This window comes from Aulonocara sp. 'chitande type north' Nkhata Bay, linkage group LG11 (genome assembly GCF_057382095.1).
Source record: "Aulonocara sp. 'chitande type north' Nkhata Bay isolate Kocher_YH1m ecotype deep benthic linkage group LG11, A_spYH_male_GT1.1, whole genome shotgun sequence".
In the NCBI taxonomy this organism is placed as follows: Eukaryota; Metazoa; Chordata; class Actinopteri; order Cichliformes; family Cichlidae; genus Aulonocara; species Aulonocara sp. 'chitande type north' Nkhata Bay.
The window spans coordinates 38270616-38287046 of NC_141354.1; the positions used below are offsets into that span (position 1 = coordinate 38270616).

The 16431-nt window shown below is 41.5% G+C and overlaps 2 long non-coding RNA genes across 2 annotated transcripts; both read left to right on the top strand.

Moving 5' to 3' along the window:
* Positions 1-51: 51 nt before the first annotated feature.
* Positions 52-5614, top strand: LOC147319793 (uncharacterized). Its single transcript, XR_015131426.1, has 4 exons — positions 52-200; positions 4158-4295; positions 4398-4417; positions 5478-5614. It is a non-coding gene; the product is annotated as an uncharacterized LOC147319793 (long non-coding RNA).
* Positions 5615-12234: 6620 nt separating this feature from the next.
* Positions 12235-15793, top strand: LOC147319794 (uncharacterized). Its single transcript, XR_015131593.1, has 4 exons — positions 12235-12373; positions 14740-14823; positions 14926-14951; positions 15565-15793. It is a non-coding gene; the product is annotated as an uncharacterized LOC147319794 (long non-coding RNA).
* Positions 15794-16431: the final 638 nt, after the last annotated feature.

Sequence of the window (16431 nt, forward strand, 5' to 3'; positions counted from 1 at the left end):
CTTAAAAAAACCTGTTGGGTCCGACTCACAAAGCTGAGGCTCATTAAAAGCTGTAAGTTTTCTCTCGTTTGGAGAGTTTCCATTTAGACACTCCCCCCCTCTCTCTCTGTCTGTCTCAGTCAGTTTGTGTCTCTCGTCCAGGATGAATGTGTTGCTCTCCATCTCTCTCTGGCTTGCTCTGATCATGTCGTCCTGTTGTGGTGAGTGACCTATGACCTTTCACATATCTGTTTTAATTAACAGACTAAACCTGCTTTTGCACTCAAAGGTCTGATATTGATCGAAAGATTCATGAAGGTTTTATCGGCTCTCAGAAGAAGTGTGTTGCAGTCTTTCAGTTACAGGTTGAAGAGTTATTGTGAGTTTTTTGTTTGGCTTATAGACTAAAATTGCTAAAAAACACTGTAATCCACGACATCTCTTTATAAACCGCTTGTGGACTCGCCCTTGAACTGAAAGCCTAAGCGACTTGCTCCATGATGCTCACAGTTGTTGACGTCTTTCTCTAAAAATATGTCGTAGAAAACCAGGTCATTTAAAGGTGCTGATCTACTTTACTTGACATGTTCTGGTTTTTACACTTAAGAGTAAAACTGGAGTGTAAGCAGCATTAAAGATAAACCTAGAAAAAAACTAATGGCAGCATAATCTATCTGCATAAAAACAAAAATGTTGTCATGAAATAAAACAACATTTCTGAACAAAAAGATGTTTTAAGTCATATTTTAGCAGGCTGTACAAAAAAGCTGCACTGATGTTAGCGCACAAAATGTGTGTATTGATGAAAATGTTCTTTGCAGTCAAGCCTCAGAAACGTTGCATCTGTGGGTTTGAGTGCAGACATGAAGAAAAGAGGAAATGAGGTGGCTAAGATGTAGCTATGTGGGTATAACATGCAAACACTGTGAAATCATCCAGCCTCGTCATACAGTGCATCCAGAAAGTATTCAGAGCTCCACAGGCCTGTCTGTGAATGTCCTTGAGGTGCTCAGACAGAGTCCAGGCTTAAACGTGAGTTAGCATCTGAAATTGGCCTGAATGCTCGCCATCCAACCTGTTAGAACTTGAGAGGTTCTGCAAAGAAGAATTCTGCCCAGCTTTTGTGAACAGGTTTCTCTTCACCATGGAAATAATTCTGTGATCATCTACCACTGTTGTCTTCCGTGGATGTCCAGGTCGTTTTGTGTTGCTGAGTTCCCCAGTGCCTTTTATCTGACTAATTAATAATTGCTGGTGGCTGATGCCCTCAGACGTTGGTGTGTTGGTGGTCCTTGTCGTCTGGGGCTGGGCGCTCATGTATGTACCGGCTCACTCCTGGTGGCCGATTGGCGGGGCCGGGCGTAAAATTTTTTTTCTTCCACAGTAATTAAATAGATTCAGCATCTTCCCTCAACAGAATTGCAGACTGCACAGATGGTACCTTCCCAAAGAAAAAAGTGCTATAGCTTAATAGGGTATATTAGAGTTAATAGTTACTATATACAGTAAAGGAATTCTATCAGTTTTACATCAGATTAAAACTTTGGTAAATTCAGATAATTATTTATTAAAAGCTCGACATTTTAAATGAGAATAAGAAAGAAAAGTATGTCTTTGTGCCCCCTTTTCCCTGTTCATGCCCTATCGGCCCCCCTGGCTAAACCATGCTAGATCCGCCCCCGCACAGTTACGTCAGCTGTAGAAAAAGATCCTGGTGTAGAAAGTAATATTAAATAAATTCTAACAACAGCTTATCAAGCTTAAACGTGCTGCTGTTGTTCAGCTGCTGGTTTCCTCTTTCTGAGACGGACTCGTGACAGAAAAGCCGATCAGCTGATCATTAATCAATTTCATGATTGAAGTAGCAACAGGAGAGGGAGGGGGAGGCAGTCGCTCCATTGTTAAGCTTAACGTGGGGATGCTTGAAAAACATTCAGACATGAACTTACACACTTGCTTTACTTCTCTGGGATAGCTCTCTCAGAGATGAAATGCCGGTTTGGAAGGACGTAGCGAGGCTCCAAATGCTCAGCCAGACCGCCATCAGGTCTCGCACGCCACAGCCGCTCTGTCACATGACGCATACTCTTTCGACGTGCTATGGTTATGAGCCGAGTTACGCCATGTCACAAGTTTTGTGAGGTGTTTTTGTGATATTTAATGGATCAGATTACATTTTTTATTTCTCTCCAATATCCGATCCAGTGATGTAGGTCAGTATCGGACCGATATGTAATATCGAATCAGTCCATCTCTACTCGCCACACATTTTTGTTTTTTCCTTGAGGGTCGCAGTTTCCCCGCGTACACTGACCACATATATCCAAATAGAATTACACCTGTAATCTTGAAATTTTGCCTTTATTCTCGAAATGATTAATAATATTTTTCTTTCTTAATGTGGCCCTAATACTCCTTGGTAGTATATTCAGTCTGCATGTGAAGTTAAAGCAGACTAACAAGAAGACAAAGGTTTATTTTCAGCGCTTTTTCACTTCCTCGTCAGTTGAGTCTGATGTTTAAAGTCGTGAAGCTCTTTCAGTGAGTTTGTGTCTGTCGTCCAGGATGAATGTCTTGCTGTCCATCTGTCTCTGGCTGTCTCTGATGATGTTAGTCTGCTGTGGTGAGTGAACTGGAACCAGAACATCCTTTAATCCCTCTAAAATCCAGTGTGGATTTAAGCTGTTTTACATGAAAGATGTGATGCTGATTGAGAGAACGATCATGCCTGTCCTTTTTTGGAGGGAATCAGGATGTTTTCTGCATTATTTCTTAAAATAAGATTATTTGCTAATTATTTCCAAGCTTTTGGCAACACTAACTGCTGGATTCACTTCAACAGTCCTAAAAACTAAGCATGCACAGTCTTCAGACGTGCTCCATGGAGGTCATCCATCAGCAGTGTTGGTCAAGTTACTTGAACATAGTAGTTAAATAATAATTATTGATTACTTCTCCAAGAAAATAATTCTGTTACTTATTTTCAGAAGTAATTAGTTACTTATTACTAGGGATGGATATCGTTTAGGTTTTATCCGATACCAGTACCAAACTGGTACTTTTGAAACGGTGCCGGTGCTTAAACGGTGCTCGAACCGGTGCTTAAAGAATGGAAAAAACACAAACTTTGTCCAAAAACCTCTCATGTTTAACTGTTTTCCACTTTTTCTTTGGTCATTTTAGCCTTTTTGGCCAGGGTGAAGGGAGCATCTGCCATCAAACAAGAAGACAGCTGCATGTAGCTATGATGATGTTTGCTAGTTCACCTTACATGCATTAATGTAATAACGTGGTTAGCCTACTCAACGTAAATTACACATGAACAACATTAAGCTCCTCACGCAGAGAAGAACGGCTGCTGCTGCATCATCATCCTCATCATTTCTGCTACACTGGCAGGGCTAGGGGCCAGGACTCTCCTCTTCGGGTTTTTGGGGGATGTTGCTAACTCCGGGTCCGATAACAGGCACCACACCCGCAGTAGATGTGCTCGGTGTGAGGTCTCGCAGCAAATACGGCGCATTTCTCGGCTTTTATAAAAAAACGCTATGCGTCGCCAGGTGTTTCATCGGATTCTTGGTGTTACCTCCTTTGACAGTATCACAGTATCAGCTTAAAGCACTTGTTGCTGCTGAGTTTACATCTTTTGCTGTGAAGTACAGCCAGACTTTTGACCGCTTCGCTTTGGGCATTTTTAATCTGTAGCTCTGCTCTAAAAGAACGTACGTACCTGGACCCGCCTACTATCCTCGGAAAGGTAAAATGATTGGCTAGAATCCAAAGTGTATCACAGCTCAGGAAAAAAAAAGCACCGAAATGTGCGCTGCTTTTCGGTCTGGTTACTACCGTTTATGTCAGATCCGGTGCCATCCTGTTGGGTTGCTCTTACTCTGCTCATCATAACGTCACATCAGGGTTCACTCCCACCGGTCTTGACCCCAACTGCCATCTTAACTAATTACAGGATGTTTCGTTAACATCCTGTTTTTTTAATGCAATTACATGAGAGAGATCAGTACAGGAAATTAAATTAATATTTGGTACATTAAAACCAAAAAGTTCAATAACTGAAAAACCTGCCAGGCTTGTAGAGTTTGTTGGTTGTCTGTAGTTTGTTTTTAGCCCACTTTCAATCAGGTGACATGATTATAATGTTTCTGCTTAATCTTCATCGCCAGGAATCGTTGAAAAGGAAAACTTGCACCATGAAGAAATCGCATTCCTGCAGAATTATTACTACAGTTATCATGGCTACGTTTATTATGACTACGATAACATCCTAGAGAATAACACTGGGAATGACCACAATAACTATGGTAACTCCAGAGCACCTGCACAACACAGACACTTTATCTAGTAACACAACTATTACTGAGCTGTACTCACAGCAGCTTCTGTGCTTTCTTGTGTCTTTCTAGAATTTGTCCCCATGAACAAGGTAAGCCATCTTTTTTCAGATGTACTGGTAAAGGACAGAATTACAACTTAAAACTGGAAAAGATTTATTTGGTTATTTTGCTTTTCCTTATTTTTGTCACATACTATCATGTAATAACTGTGGACGATCACATTAAGCACAGCTGAACTGCAAAAACACACTGAAACACCTCCAGAAATCCTGATTACACATGTCACAAAATGAGTGTTTAACATCAGAAAATCCAAAGATTTTTTTTTGTGTTTGAGCTTAAATTTGTACTTTTTAAAACTTTAAACATTAATATTGGAAATAATTAGAAAAAAAACCCGACTTTATATTCAGGAGGTTTTCTGACAGATGCCCGCTGGATTCACTTCAACAATCCTAAAACTAAGCACAGCTAAGCAGAGATCAGCCATCAGTGTTTAGCTGACTTTTATTTTTCCGACGTTACTTCAAAACTACAAGTAAAGCTGGCGTGTAAGCCCGTCACTTACTTGTGGCTTTTTAGTTGGTCTAACTTTCCTGCAGACGCTTGATAAACAGTTTCTGTCCCGTCTGCATGTTTGTGGTTTTGTGTCACGTATGTGAGGAACACCTGAACTCAAACACAAGCCTGTGAGCTTGTTGTAGAACGATGATGTGGAGCAGCTTTGAGCTTTTATCATCTCAATATGGTGAAAATATCTGAGTGATGTTCGCTTCATTGAATCTGTGCTGTGAAGAATAAAGGAAGCTTTAAATAAGGATTCTGATGTGGTACCAGCACGCCATCTGTAACAAACTAATCACTTATGTTGATGACAACAACTTATTTTTATCTGATGACAGAATTTTAATGACATTACAATCCATGAATGTTGGCAGCATCACCCACAAAAGAAGCGTCATCGGAAAATTCCAGCATTTTTAACCTTTGAGTTTGGCCGTGCATGGCTGCCAGTGGCCAGTTTAAGTTTACTCAGTATAAAAACAATAAAGTTTATGCCGTGAAATTTGTGCCAGAAGAACATTTCTGCATGTGTGTTTGTGTCACATCAGTCAAATAACTATTTGACCTCTGTGTGACCTCTCTCAGGCCTCAGGGATTGGTCACATGAAACTGCTGCTCCTGCTGGGATTGGCTGTCCTTCTGATCTGGAACTGACTGTGGGCGGAGCCAAAGACAGAAGCTTTATCTGCACAAGTTGTAATAAAAAATAAAAAATAAAAGACTTAATTTTTGAAACTATTTCATTCATGGAGTGATTGTGTTTATTATTTTTGGCCACAACCGTCTGCGTCCCTGCACTATGGACCACCTTGAAGTTAAAAGGCTGCAAAGCCAGATTCCACCGGGTGATCTGGGTGTTGGGATCATTTATGTTGTGGGGCCACTGTAGCGAGGTGTTTTCTGAGCAGAGGGTGAATGAGTGTCCCAGGAGGTAATAATGCAGGAAATCACCGCGTGTCAGATTGCCAGAAACTCCTTCTCTACAATGTTGTACCTCATTATTTGGTCGTTCAATTTTCAGCTCATGTACGGCCGACCACCCTTACCTGTTAGGACAAAACTGCCCCCAGCCCTCTGTTCGAGGTGTCCGTCTGCAGGACGTTAGGCGTGTGGAGAAGCGGCTCCCTAAACAGAGACTTTTTCACCTTCACAAATGCTGCCTGGCACTGCTCCGTCAACTAGACTAGATCTGGGGCATCATTCTGGGCTGGTTAGGTCCTCAAACCCGGGCATGAACCAGCAAAAATAATCAGCCAGCCCCAGGAATCTTCTTACCTCTGTCATAAACATGTTTGAACATGGGGTAACAAAATACTGTTTTGCATCTAATCAGAAGTGCAAGAGTAGTAAGTGCATTAAGAGCAATTATATAGATGTACTATGGGCAAATGTATGTATATGCTGGTATATGCAGATATGGGTAATATAAATGGCTGAATAATTATAAACAGATTATGTGCAGAAAGACCAAAACATACAGATTTTTGGTCTTGGAGTGCAGACATGATGCAATTACTGCTGTTTTCTCCACCTGTGGACGCACCTGCCCCAAGTGCTACCCCACATACTGTACCTCCCTCCGTCCAACTGCATACTTCTTTCGGTTGAATACAGTGTCACGAAAAATTGAGCTGTGCCTAACCGGTCCAGGAGCTCGTCCACCCGGGGCATGGGATACACATCAACTTCGTTCACCTTGTGGTAGACACAGAATCTTTCTTCACAACCAGAACTATGGGGCTACACCTCACCCTGTGCGATTCTTTTATCACTCCCGTTTTCAGCATTTTAGTCAATTCTTTCAAAACAATTAGTCTCTTATGTTCATGTAGGGCCGTGAACGTACCGTCACACCAGGCTGCGTTTCAAAACGATGCTCTATGAGAGTCGTACTGCAGCAACATCTGCTCTCTGTGTGAGATGGTTATCAAAATAGATATGTGCAATTTGGCACCTCTGGCCCCAACTTATCTTTCTTAAACCATCCTCACCAGAGAAGCAGGTTCAGCTTCTCTCCACGCTTTAAGGAGGTTGTGCGACCATATCACTTCATAGTCCATAGAGCTGCTCACGGTGACTTTCTTTCACTGCACCCGCCTGCACGGAGAAAGATGCAAAAAGCTGTTGTGAAAGGTTCAGTCCTGTACCGTGTTGAGTTAATGTATTCCGTGAAGAATATACTGGCTGGTTTTTTATGTGGTAGAAATCTGCTGCGAATTATTGTGGTGAACTACATGTTTGCAATAATTCAAATGGTTTGGGTTCATGTCGATGTGTTTTTGGGCAATTTAAATGTGTGAATACACTCAAATCTCTTTTCTCCTTTAAGTCATTGTCAGTGTCTCATTTTGAGTGGAGGGTTTTTCTTCTCTAAGTTGAGTTACCACTACGATCCTGACTGAACCCAACAAGAGTAGATTCCACATATTTGGTTTTTATTCGACTTTAGATGACAGATTACTGCGTATTTGATCAATTCAGATTACTCAGTTAAAAAGGGTGACAAAAGCAATGCAGTCCACTGAAATGGCCCAATGAAGCCCATGCATATGCACTCAAACGGCAGTAGGCACAAAGGTGCATTTGGGATGGCCGGCTGGTTAACCAGCTGACACTCCGGGCAGGATGCGCACCATCGGCACACAAGTAGTCCCTTAACTTTAAAGGACATGAAGTTGTTGCTCTTACGTTCATAAAGAATGGTGTGGATGCTGTTCAACATTTTTTTAACCTCAGGTTTTCTTTTTCCATTTCACTAGCAGGCACTACTTCCTTGATAACGATGGGAAATGAGGAATGAGGAAGTGTGATTAGTAGGGATGGGTATCGAAAACCGGTTCTTGTTGAGAACCGGTTCCCACTGTTTCAGTTCCTTGGAATCGTTTGCCATTTTTGCAAACGATTCCCTTATCGATTCCAGTCGCCCCGAATGACGTCACCACGTTGCGGAGCGTCATTTACCTGGCAGGAAACACGGCGCGTAAGCGGCTCAAACGCTCAAAAGTTTGGTTACACTTTATGAGAACAGATGACAACAGGGCAACTTGCAATACTTGCAAAGTAGATATTTCATTTAAGGGAGGAAACACTACGAATATCAAAAGCATTTGCTCACAAACATGCGATGACCTTAAATGAATGTCGTGTTTTTAATTCTGGACTCGTGAATCTCAACCCAGCAGCAGCGGTAACGTTTGCACGTCCTCTCCCGTTAATGCGGCAGGTAAATAATCAACTAACATATTATGTTAGCGCGATCTGCCTTATTACAAACCTGCCATTACTGTGCATTTAGTGACCATGATGAGACAGAGTCTGGCTCAGATGCTGGCAGTTCTCGCTGCAGTCTACCGGTAGCGTCTCCTTTCAGGCAGGATAGACGAATGTCACCGAGCAGTGACTCAGTTTGTGGTCAAAGGCTTGCACCCGTTTGCCACAGCAGATGATTTTCAGTAAGTGAATGTGTTTAATTGTAGGCAGGGACATTACTGGATATTCTTGTGTAATTGCTACAGAATGATTTATGTTATACTTTGTTATTGCTACAGAAGAATATTTATTTTATTATTTTACATTTACAATGTTTTTTCCTGGGGACCCTGTGACACCCCATTGAAGAGCCGCAGGCTGGATCTCTTAAGATCTCACTGCTGGGTTTGTAAGGCCATGTTACTCCTAAATTTCTATCTTGTTCAAAGAGAAGATATAAAACAAAGTTCTGAGCTAATCGACCTTAGTGTTCTCCTTTTTTAAAAAGAATCGATGAAGAATCGAATCGTTAAACAGAATCGAAAATGGAATCTGAATCGTGAAAATCTTATCAATTTTTTTGCACATGTCGAGGAGCGTGTCAGGCTACATTTCACTGTGTGTTATACTTGTATAACTATGCATGTGACAAATAAAGAACCTTGAACCTTGAACCTTGAACCAATACCCATCCCTAGTGATTAGTGCTGCGGTTTGGGGAAGGGCTTGAAGGGGACTGGCGACGGCTCTCGGGCCGGGCGGATCCCCCTGTACTAACGAGAAATAAAGGGAGGAAAGGAAGGGAGGAGAGGAGAGGAGAAGAGAGGAAAGAAAAAGGGGGGGGGGGGCAGGGGGCATGAAAATGAGAACAGCGGGTGTTGGAGAAGGGGTTTTTCTAGCCTGAGGCCAGACGGGGCGTGAACGAGGAGTGGTCCCGCTCCTGAAATTCAGGTGATATCTCCACTTCTTGAATGTTTGTGTGGAACACAGACATGAGTGAGTGCATGTGCCAGAGGTAGATCTCACTGAAGTCATCTTCAAAAAACTTCTTGATCACTATGGGTGAAAATATCTGTATCATCCTCTCAATGCCTCGGAGCAAAGCTGTGAGAAAGCATTGTTCTGTTTTCAATATCAACAAATTCACAGAACTTCAGGTTCTCAGTGCGCACTGTGTCAATGTGGAAGTACTGAAACGGAAAGAACTATGGTGTTCCTTGATGTTATCTCTTTCTATCGACACCGATAACTGTTTGCCTTTCCTGGACTATGCCGTGCACGTTGAAGAGAACGGCAACCTCAACATTGAAGTTTACCAGAAGCCCACAGACACGGACCAGTACCTCCTCTTTGACTCCCATCACCCTCTGGAACACAAACTTGGAGTAATCAGGACCCTACACCACCGGGCAGAACATGTTCCCTCTAAGCCTGAAGGGAAAAAGAAGGAACACACACATGTAAAGGAAGCACTCAAAACGTGCGGCTATCCTAAATGGGGCTTTCATCAAGTCAGTGAAGATGCACAGAAAAGAAGACCAGACACCAGCGAGGGAAGAAGGACAGACAACAACATTGTCATTCCTGATGTAGCCGGTGTATCAGAGAAACTCAGGAGAGTTTTCTCCAAGCATGACATCCCAGTGTATTTCAGACCCAGCAACACGCTCAGACAAAAACTGGTTCACCCGAAAGACAAAACGCCAAAACACAAACTTAACAATGTGGTGTATGCTGTACAGTGCAGCGAGGAATGCACAGACCTCTACATTGGAGAGACCAAACAGCCACTTCACAAGCGCATGGCACAACACAGAAGAGCCACCTCCACAGGACAAGACTCAGCAGTCCATCTGCATCTAAAGGTCAAAGGTCACTCTTTCGAGGATGCCAATGTTCACATTTTGGACAGAGAGGACAGATGGTTTGAAAGAGGAGTGAAAGAAGCATCTATGTCCACTGTGAGCGACCATCTTTGAACAGAGGCGGGGTTTACGACACCAACTCTATGAGAAGTTCCAGTCTGGTTTTAGAGCTCGGCATAGCACAGAAACCGCCCTTCTGAGAGTTTTTAATGATTTGCTTTTAACTGTTGACTCTGGTTGTGCTGCTGTCTTAGTAACCCTGGACCTGACAGCAGCCTTCGACACTGTTGATCACAACATACTGCTATCCCGCCTTCAACATTGTGTCGGTTTAAAGGGCACTGTCTTAAAGTTTTTCCAGTCCTATTTGAATAATAGGAGTTTTTCTGTTCACCTTGGTGAACTGTCATCTCCCAGAGCTCCTTTAACCTGTGGCGTACCTCAGGGGTCCATACTAGGCCCCCTGTTGTTTATTCTGTACTTGCTCCCTCTGGGCGATGTGCTCCGTAAACATAATGTGTCCTTCCACATCTTTGCCGATGATATTCAGATCTACCTCCCTCTGAGGTTGAACTGCAATGTTTCTTTGCAGCCGCTACTCTCCTGCTTGTCTGACATTAAGACTTGGATGACTCTTAACTTCTTACACCTTAATGAAAGCAAAACTAAAGTCATTGTGTTTGGGCTTCCTAAAGATCCCAACTTCTCTCTTGACTTTTTGGGACCCCTAACCTCCGATTGCACTTCTTCCATTAAGAGTCTTGGTGTTATTTTTGACAATGCTTTTAAACTTGATAAACAAATCAGCTCTGTAGTTAAGGGATCTTTTTATCATTTGCGGATTTTAGCCAAAGTCAAGTCTTACCTTTGCAGGAACGATCTAGAAAGAGTGGTCCATGCTTTTATTACTTCACGGCTAGACTACTGCAATTCCCTCTATGCTGGCCTAGATCGTTCCTGTCTACATCGCCTTCAACTGGTGCAGAACGCTGCCGCTCGCCTGTTGACCGGTTCAAAAAAAAGAGACCACATCACTCCGGTTCTCTGCTCTCTCCACTGGCTCCCAGTTGCCTTTAGGATTGATTTTAAAATCTTATTGCTGGCTTTTAAGGTTTTAAATGGCACTGCACCTTCTTACCTGTCAGAACTCCTTAGTACTTATCGCCCCAGGAGATCTTTGAGGTCAGCCGACCTGATGCTTTTAGATGTTCCCAGGTATAAATTAAAGACAAAGGGAGAGAGGGCGTTTGCTGTGGCTGCACCCAGACTGTGGAACAGTTTACCTCCTCACGTCAGACTCTCCAAAAGCCTAGAAACTTTTAAAACCGCTCTTAAAACTCACCTCTTTTCATTGGCTTTTAGAAAGGTTTAATTTATTTGTTTATTTATTTTTATTTTATTTTTATCAGCGAGGTGTTATTACGAAATTGTGTTCTATTGTATTTTTATCTGTATTTACTGTACAGCACTTTGGTCAGCCTTGGTTGTTTTTAAATGTGCTCTATAAATAAACTTGACTTGACTTGACTTGACAACTCTCTGCCATCTATAATCCAGTTTTGAGATCCCTCCCAGACGCCTTAACGCCCACTCACATCCTGGGCCAAATGACCTCAGGAAATCACATGATAAGGTGGGGCCAGGTTTCACAATGAGCTCACCTGAAGCCCTGGCTGATTGGGACCCACACCCAGTTTCACACCTCGGCTTATGTGGGATCTGGGACTCTCCACCATTTGACCTTAGAACTGAAGAAGCTTCTCGGATGAGAGGTGAAACGTCTTCAAGCAACTTAAAGAAGTCCAGACGCTTTTCTTTCCAAGCTCCTTAGACTTTCTATGACAATGTTTGTATACTTATTAAAGGTAACATTTTTGGGCATGTCAAGTGTATACCACTTTGTTTCAGCTGGGAGTTGTTCTGAAAGTGCCATAAATTCCTTGCTTGCTTACGTTATGCAAATGTACTGTTGTTGAGATTGGGAAACTCTGCAGTCAGCTGAGACTGAAGAAGTCACTTGGATGAGTGACGAAACGTTTCTCCCACTGAAAACGTCCAGATGAACGGGATCAACTTTTTGGCACTTACTTCTAAAGTTCATTACTTGCTTCTTTCACGTCGCTCCTCCAGGCCCTTAAACTTTTTTTCTTTAACTTACGTGGCCTCATCTAAAAAAAAGAAAACCTGATGGGCCTGACTCACAAAGCTGAGGTTATTAAAGGCTGCAAGTTCTGTCTTGTTTGGAGAGTTTCTATTTGAACACTCCCCGCGCTCTCTCTCTTTCAGTCAGTTTGTGTCTCTCGTCCAGGATGAATGTGTTGCTCTCCATCTCTCTCTGGCTTGCTCTGATCATGTTGTCCTGTTGTGGTGAGTGACCTATAACCTTTCACATATCTGTTTTAATTAACAGACTAAACCTGCTTTTGCACTCAAAGGTCTGATATTGATCGAAAGATTCATGAAGAAGTGTGTTGCAGTCTTTCAGTTACAGGTTGAAGAGTTATTGTGAGTTTTTTGTTTGGCTTATAGACTAAAATTGCTAAACAACACTGTAATCCACGACATCTCTTTATAAACCGCTTGTGGACTCGCCCTTGAACTGAAAGCCTAAGCGACTTGCTCCATGATGCTCACGGTTGTTGACGTCTTTCTCTAAAAATATGTGGTAGAAAACCAGGTCATTTCAAGGTGCTGATCTACTTTACTTGACATGTCGTTGGCATTAAGGATAAAAGTTGTTAAAAAACAACAAACAAACAAACAAACAAACAAACAAACAAACAAACAAACAAACAAACAAACAAACAAACAAAAAATCTAATGACAGCATCATCTATCTGCATTAAAACTAAATTGTTGTCATGAAATAAAAAAAACACTTCTGAACAAAAAGTCATATTTTAGCAGGCTGTACAAAAAAGCTGCAAAAAAAAAAAAAGCTGCACTGCAAAATGTGTGTATGAGTGTATTCATGGAACTAAGTGTTCTTCTTTGTAGTCAAGCCTCAGAAACGTTGCATCTGTGGGTTTGGATTTAGAGTGCAGACATGAAGAAAACAGGAAATAAGGTGGCTAAGATGTAGCTATGTGGGTATAACATGCAAACACTGTGAAATCATCCAGCCTCGTCATACAGTGCATCCAGAAAGTATTCAGTGCTTCACAGGCCTGTCTGTGAATGTCCTTGAGGTGCTCAGAGTCCAGGCTTAAACATGAGTTAGCATCTGAAATTGGCCTGCAGGAATGCTCGCCATCCAACCTGTTAGAACTCGAGAGGTTCTGCAAAGAAGAATGCTGCCCCAAACTGCCATGTGTCAACTTTTGAGATGAAAAATGAATTTAATATTTTTGAAATAAGACTTCAACATAACAACACGCATGAATATATATTGCAGCAGGTAAAATAAGTGTTGAACTCTAAATGGTGCTACTGACATGAAATTCTCACCAGATGTTGGTAACAACCAATCCACACAAGCAAAGAAATAAAACCATTAGATGTACATGAGTCATGTGCAATGATGAGAAATGAGACGGGGAAAAAGTATTGAACACATGAAACATGAAACATGACACCAGCTGAAATCTATCTGTAATTAGAAACAGACCTATAAAGTAATTAATCAATCTGATCAATCACCAGTGACCACTGATCAGTTACCATTGATCATTGATCAACAGCTACTGATCAATGGTCATGAGTCCCATTCACAGAGAGGTGGGGAACGGCTGCGATCACAGCATTGTAAGATGGTGACAGATGGACCCTTAGGCCCCCTCCTCGATTCAGAGGTGGTCTTTCCCTTTTCACGTAAATGGCCTCCTTGACTCCGCCCTCAAACCAGCGTTCCTCCCTGTCCAGGATGTTACATCCTCCTGGCACTTAACAGCGTAAGCTATGTTACTCTGTTTGCAATTTTTCCACAGTGTGTTTTGGGGTTTAAAAGCCACGGAGACACGATGTTTAGAAAAAAGGCGTCTCAGCTGTTCCAATACTCCGGACACATAAGGCATCACTACAGGTTTTTGCTTAGGCAGCAGTTGTCCTCCTCTCCTGGATCGCCTGGAGCTTTCTTTAAGTGCCCTCCCAGCTTTGACAAACGTCCACAGAATGATTTCCTTGTTTAACAAAACTCCTTCACAACATCTAACTGAGCGAAGAACACTTTCAGAGGCACATGACTGTCAAAATCTGCACTCAGAAGGCAACTTCTGTGCTTGTTTGTGCTTTGGTATGAAGCTTCCAGATCCCTCAGGTCATCTGGATCCGGTCTTTTATCAGTTCCCAGAGTCAGAACCAGACACGGAGAAGCTGCATTCAGCTTTTATGCTCCTTATATCTGGAACAAACTCCCAGAAAGCCTCAGATCAGCTGAAACACTCAGTTTATTTAAATCCAGGTTGAAGACTCACCTGTTCTCAGCTGCATTTGAATAAAGCACCAAATCCACACTTTTAAGCTTAAATTTCAAAACTTACATTTAACTACTGATTTTATCTGTTTTGATTTTATATACAGATATATATATACAGGTTTGTTTGTTTGTTTGTTTGTTTGTTTGTTTGTTTGTTTTAATCAATTTTTAATCATTGTTTTTGTTTCTAATATATCTGTAAAGCACTTTGAATCACCTTGTTGTTGAATTGTGCTATACAAATAAACTTGCCTTGCCTTTGGTTATAGCATCGTCCCATCAGGTCATTTTATTGTTTCTATTTAATTCTCATCACCAGGCAACAGTGAGAAGGCGGGCTCTCCCAATACAAGAATGATTGACCCGGAGAATAACACTACAGACTATGACTACAGTAACTACGGTAACTTCAGAGCACCTGCACAACACAGACACTTTGTTTAGTAACACAAGTATTTCTGAGCTGTACTCACAGCAGCTTCTGTGCTTTCTTGTGTCTTTCTAGATAATGAGCTCGGCCTCATGAACGAGGTGAGTCATCTTTTTTTTCAGACGTATTGGTGAAGGACAAATTTGCAATATTTAACTTAAAGCTTCCTTTCCTTGTTTTGTCACATACTGTATGTCATGTAATAACGATCAAATTAAACACAGCCAAACTGTACGTGTGTTTAACATCAGAAAACCCAGATTTTTTTTATGTTTGAGCTTAAATTTGTATTTTCTAAACTTCAAATGTTAATATTGGAAATAATTAGTAAAAAAAAAAAAAAATCCGACTTTATATTCAGGAGGTTTTAATTTCTGACAGTTTACTTCAACTTTGACTTCAACAATCCTAAAACTAAGCACAGCTAAGCAGAGGTCAGCCATCAGTGTTTAGTCGTGTTCCTCAGTGTTTTTAATGACATTACAATTCATGAATGTTGGCAGCATCACCCACAAAAGAAGCGTCATCAGAAAATTCCAGCATTTTTAACCTTTGAGTTTGGGCGTGCATGGCTGCCAGTGGCCAGTTTAAGTTTACTCAGTATAAAAACAATAAAGTTTATGGCGTGAAATTTGTGCCAGAAGAACATTTCTGCATGTGTGTTTGTGTCACATCAGTCAAATAACTATTTGACCTCTGTGTGACCTCTCTCAGGCTTCAGGGATTGGTCAGATGAAACTGCTGCCTCTGCTGGGATTGGCTGTCCTTCAAATCTGGAACTGACTGTGGGCGGAGCAACGACAGAGATCAAAGTGATGATAAGACGGTCATCAGTGAAACACTGTGTGAAAATGCAACAAAAAACGACATTATCTTGCTATCTGGGATGAAAACTGTAATAAAACGTGGAGAAAATAAAAGCTTTGACGTTTTGATTTGTGAAGTGATTGTTTGTGCGTTTTGGATCAGCTCTGACCTGAATTGTGTAGCGTGCCTAATAATTATCAACACTTACTTCTCAACTTCTTTTAAAATATTTTGCATAACCAGGTGAATTAAAGCTCGATCGAGTGTCTTTCTGCTGTACATCCTTCAGATGTTAGACTTAGCAGTAAAATTAAAGCGTTATTTAAAAGGCCGTAAAACCACAGCCAGTCTTCTTTTCCTGCAGTGACAAACGAAGCAGAAATGAAAGTTGTTGGATGCGCCGTGCTGTGTCCGTGTTGGCCGTCAGAACTGAAAGGAACAAAAACACTGCAAGCTTAACTGTAGGAAAAAGGAAAGAGCAGCCTGACAGCTGTCAGTCTGTCCAGCCTCATGTTAGAAATCATCATTGCTCTTCACAGGTGATATTTTCTGAAAACTGAACTTCCTCCAGCCGTCAAATGTTGTTGTTTTTTACGGTTGCTTTATGAAGCTAATTTGTAACCATGTTTTATGGTTGTACAAATCTGCTTCATGGACACTCGTTGCTGAAATATTTGTTTTATTTTATGAAGAAAATACAATTTTGTATTAAAGTCGTGCCATAAATCAAACATTTCTAACCAAGAAAATATATTCACCTTTTAATTAATAAAA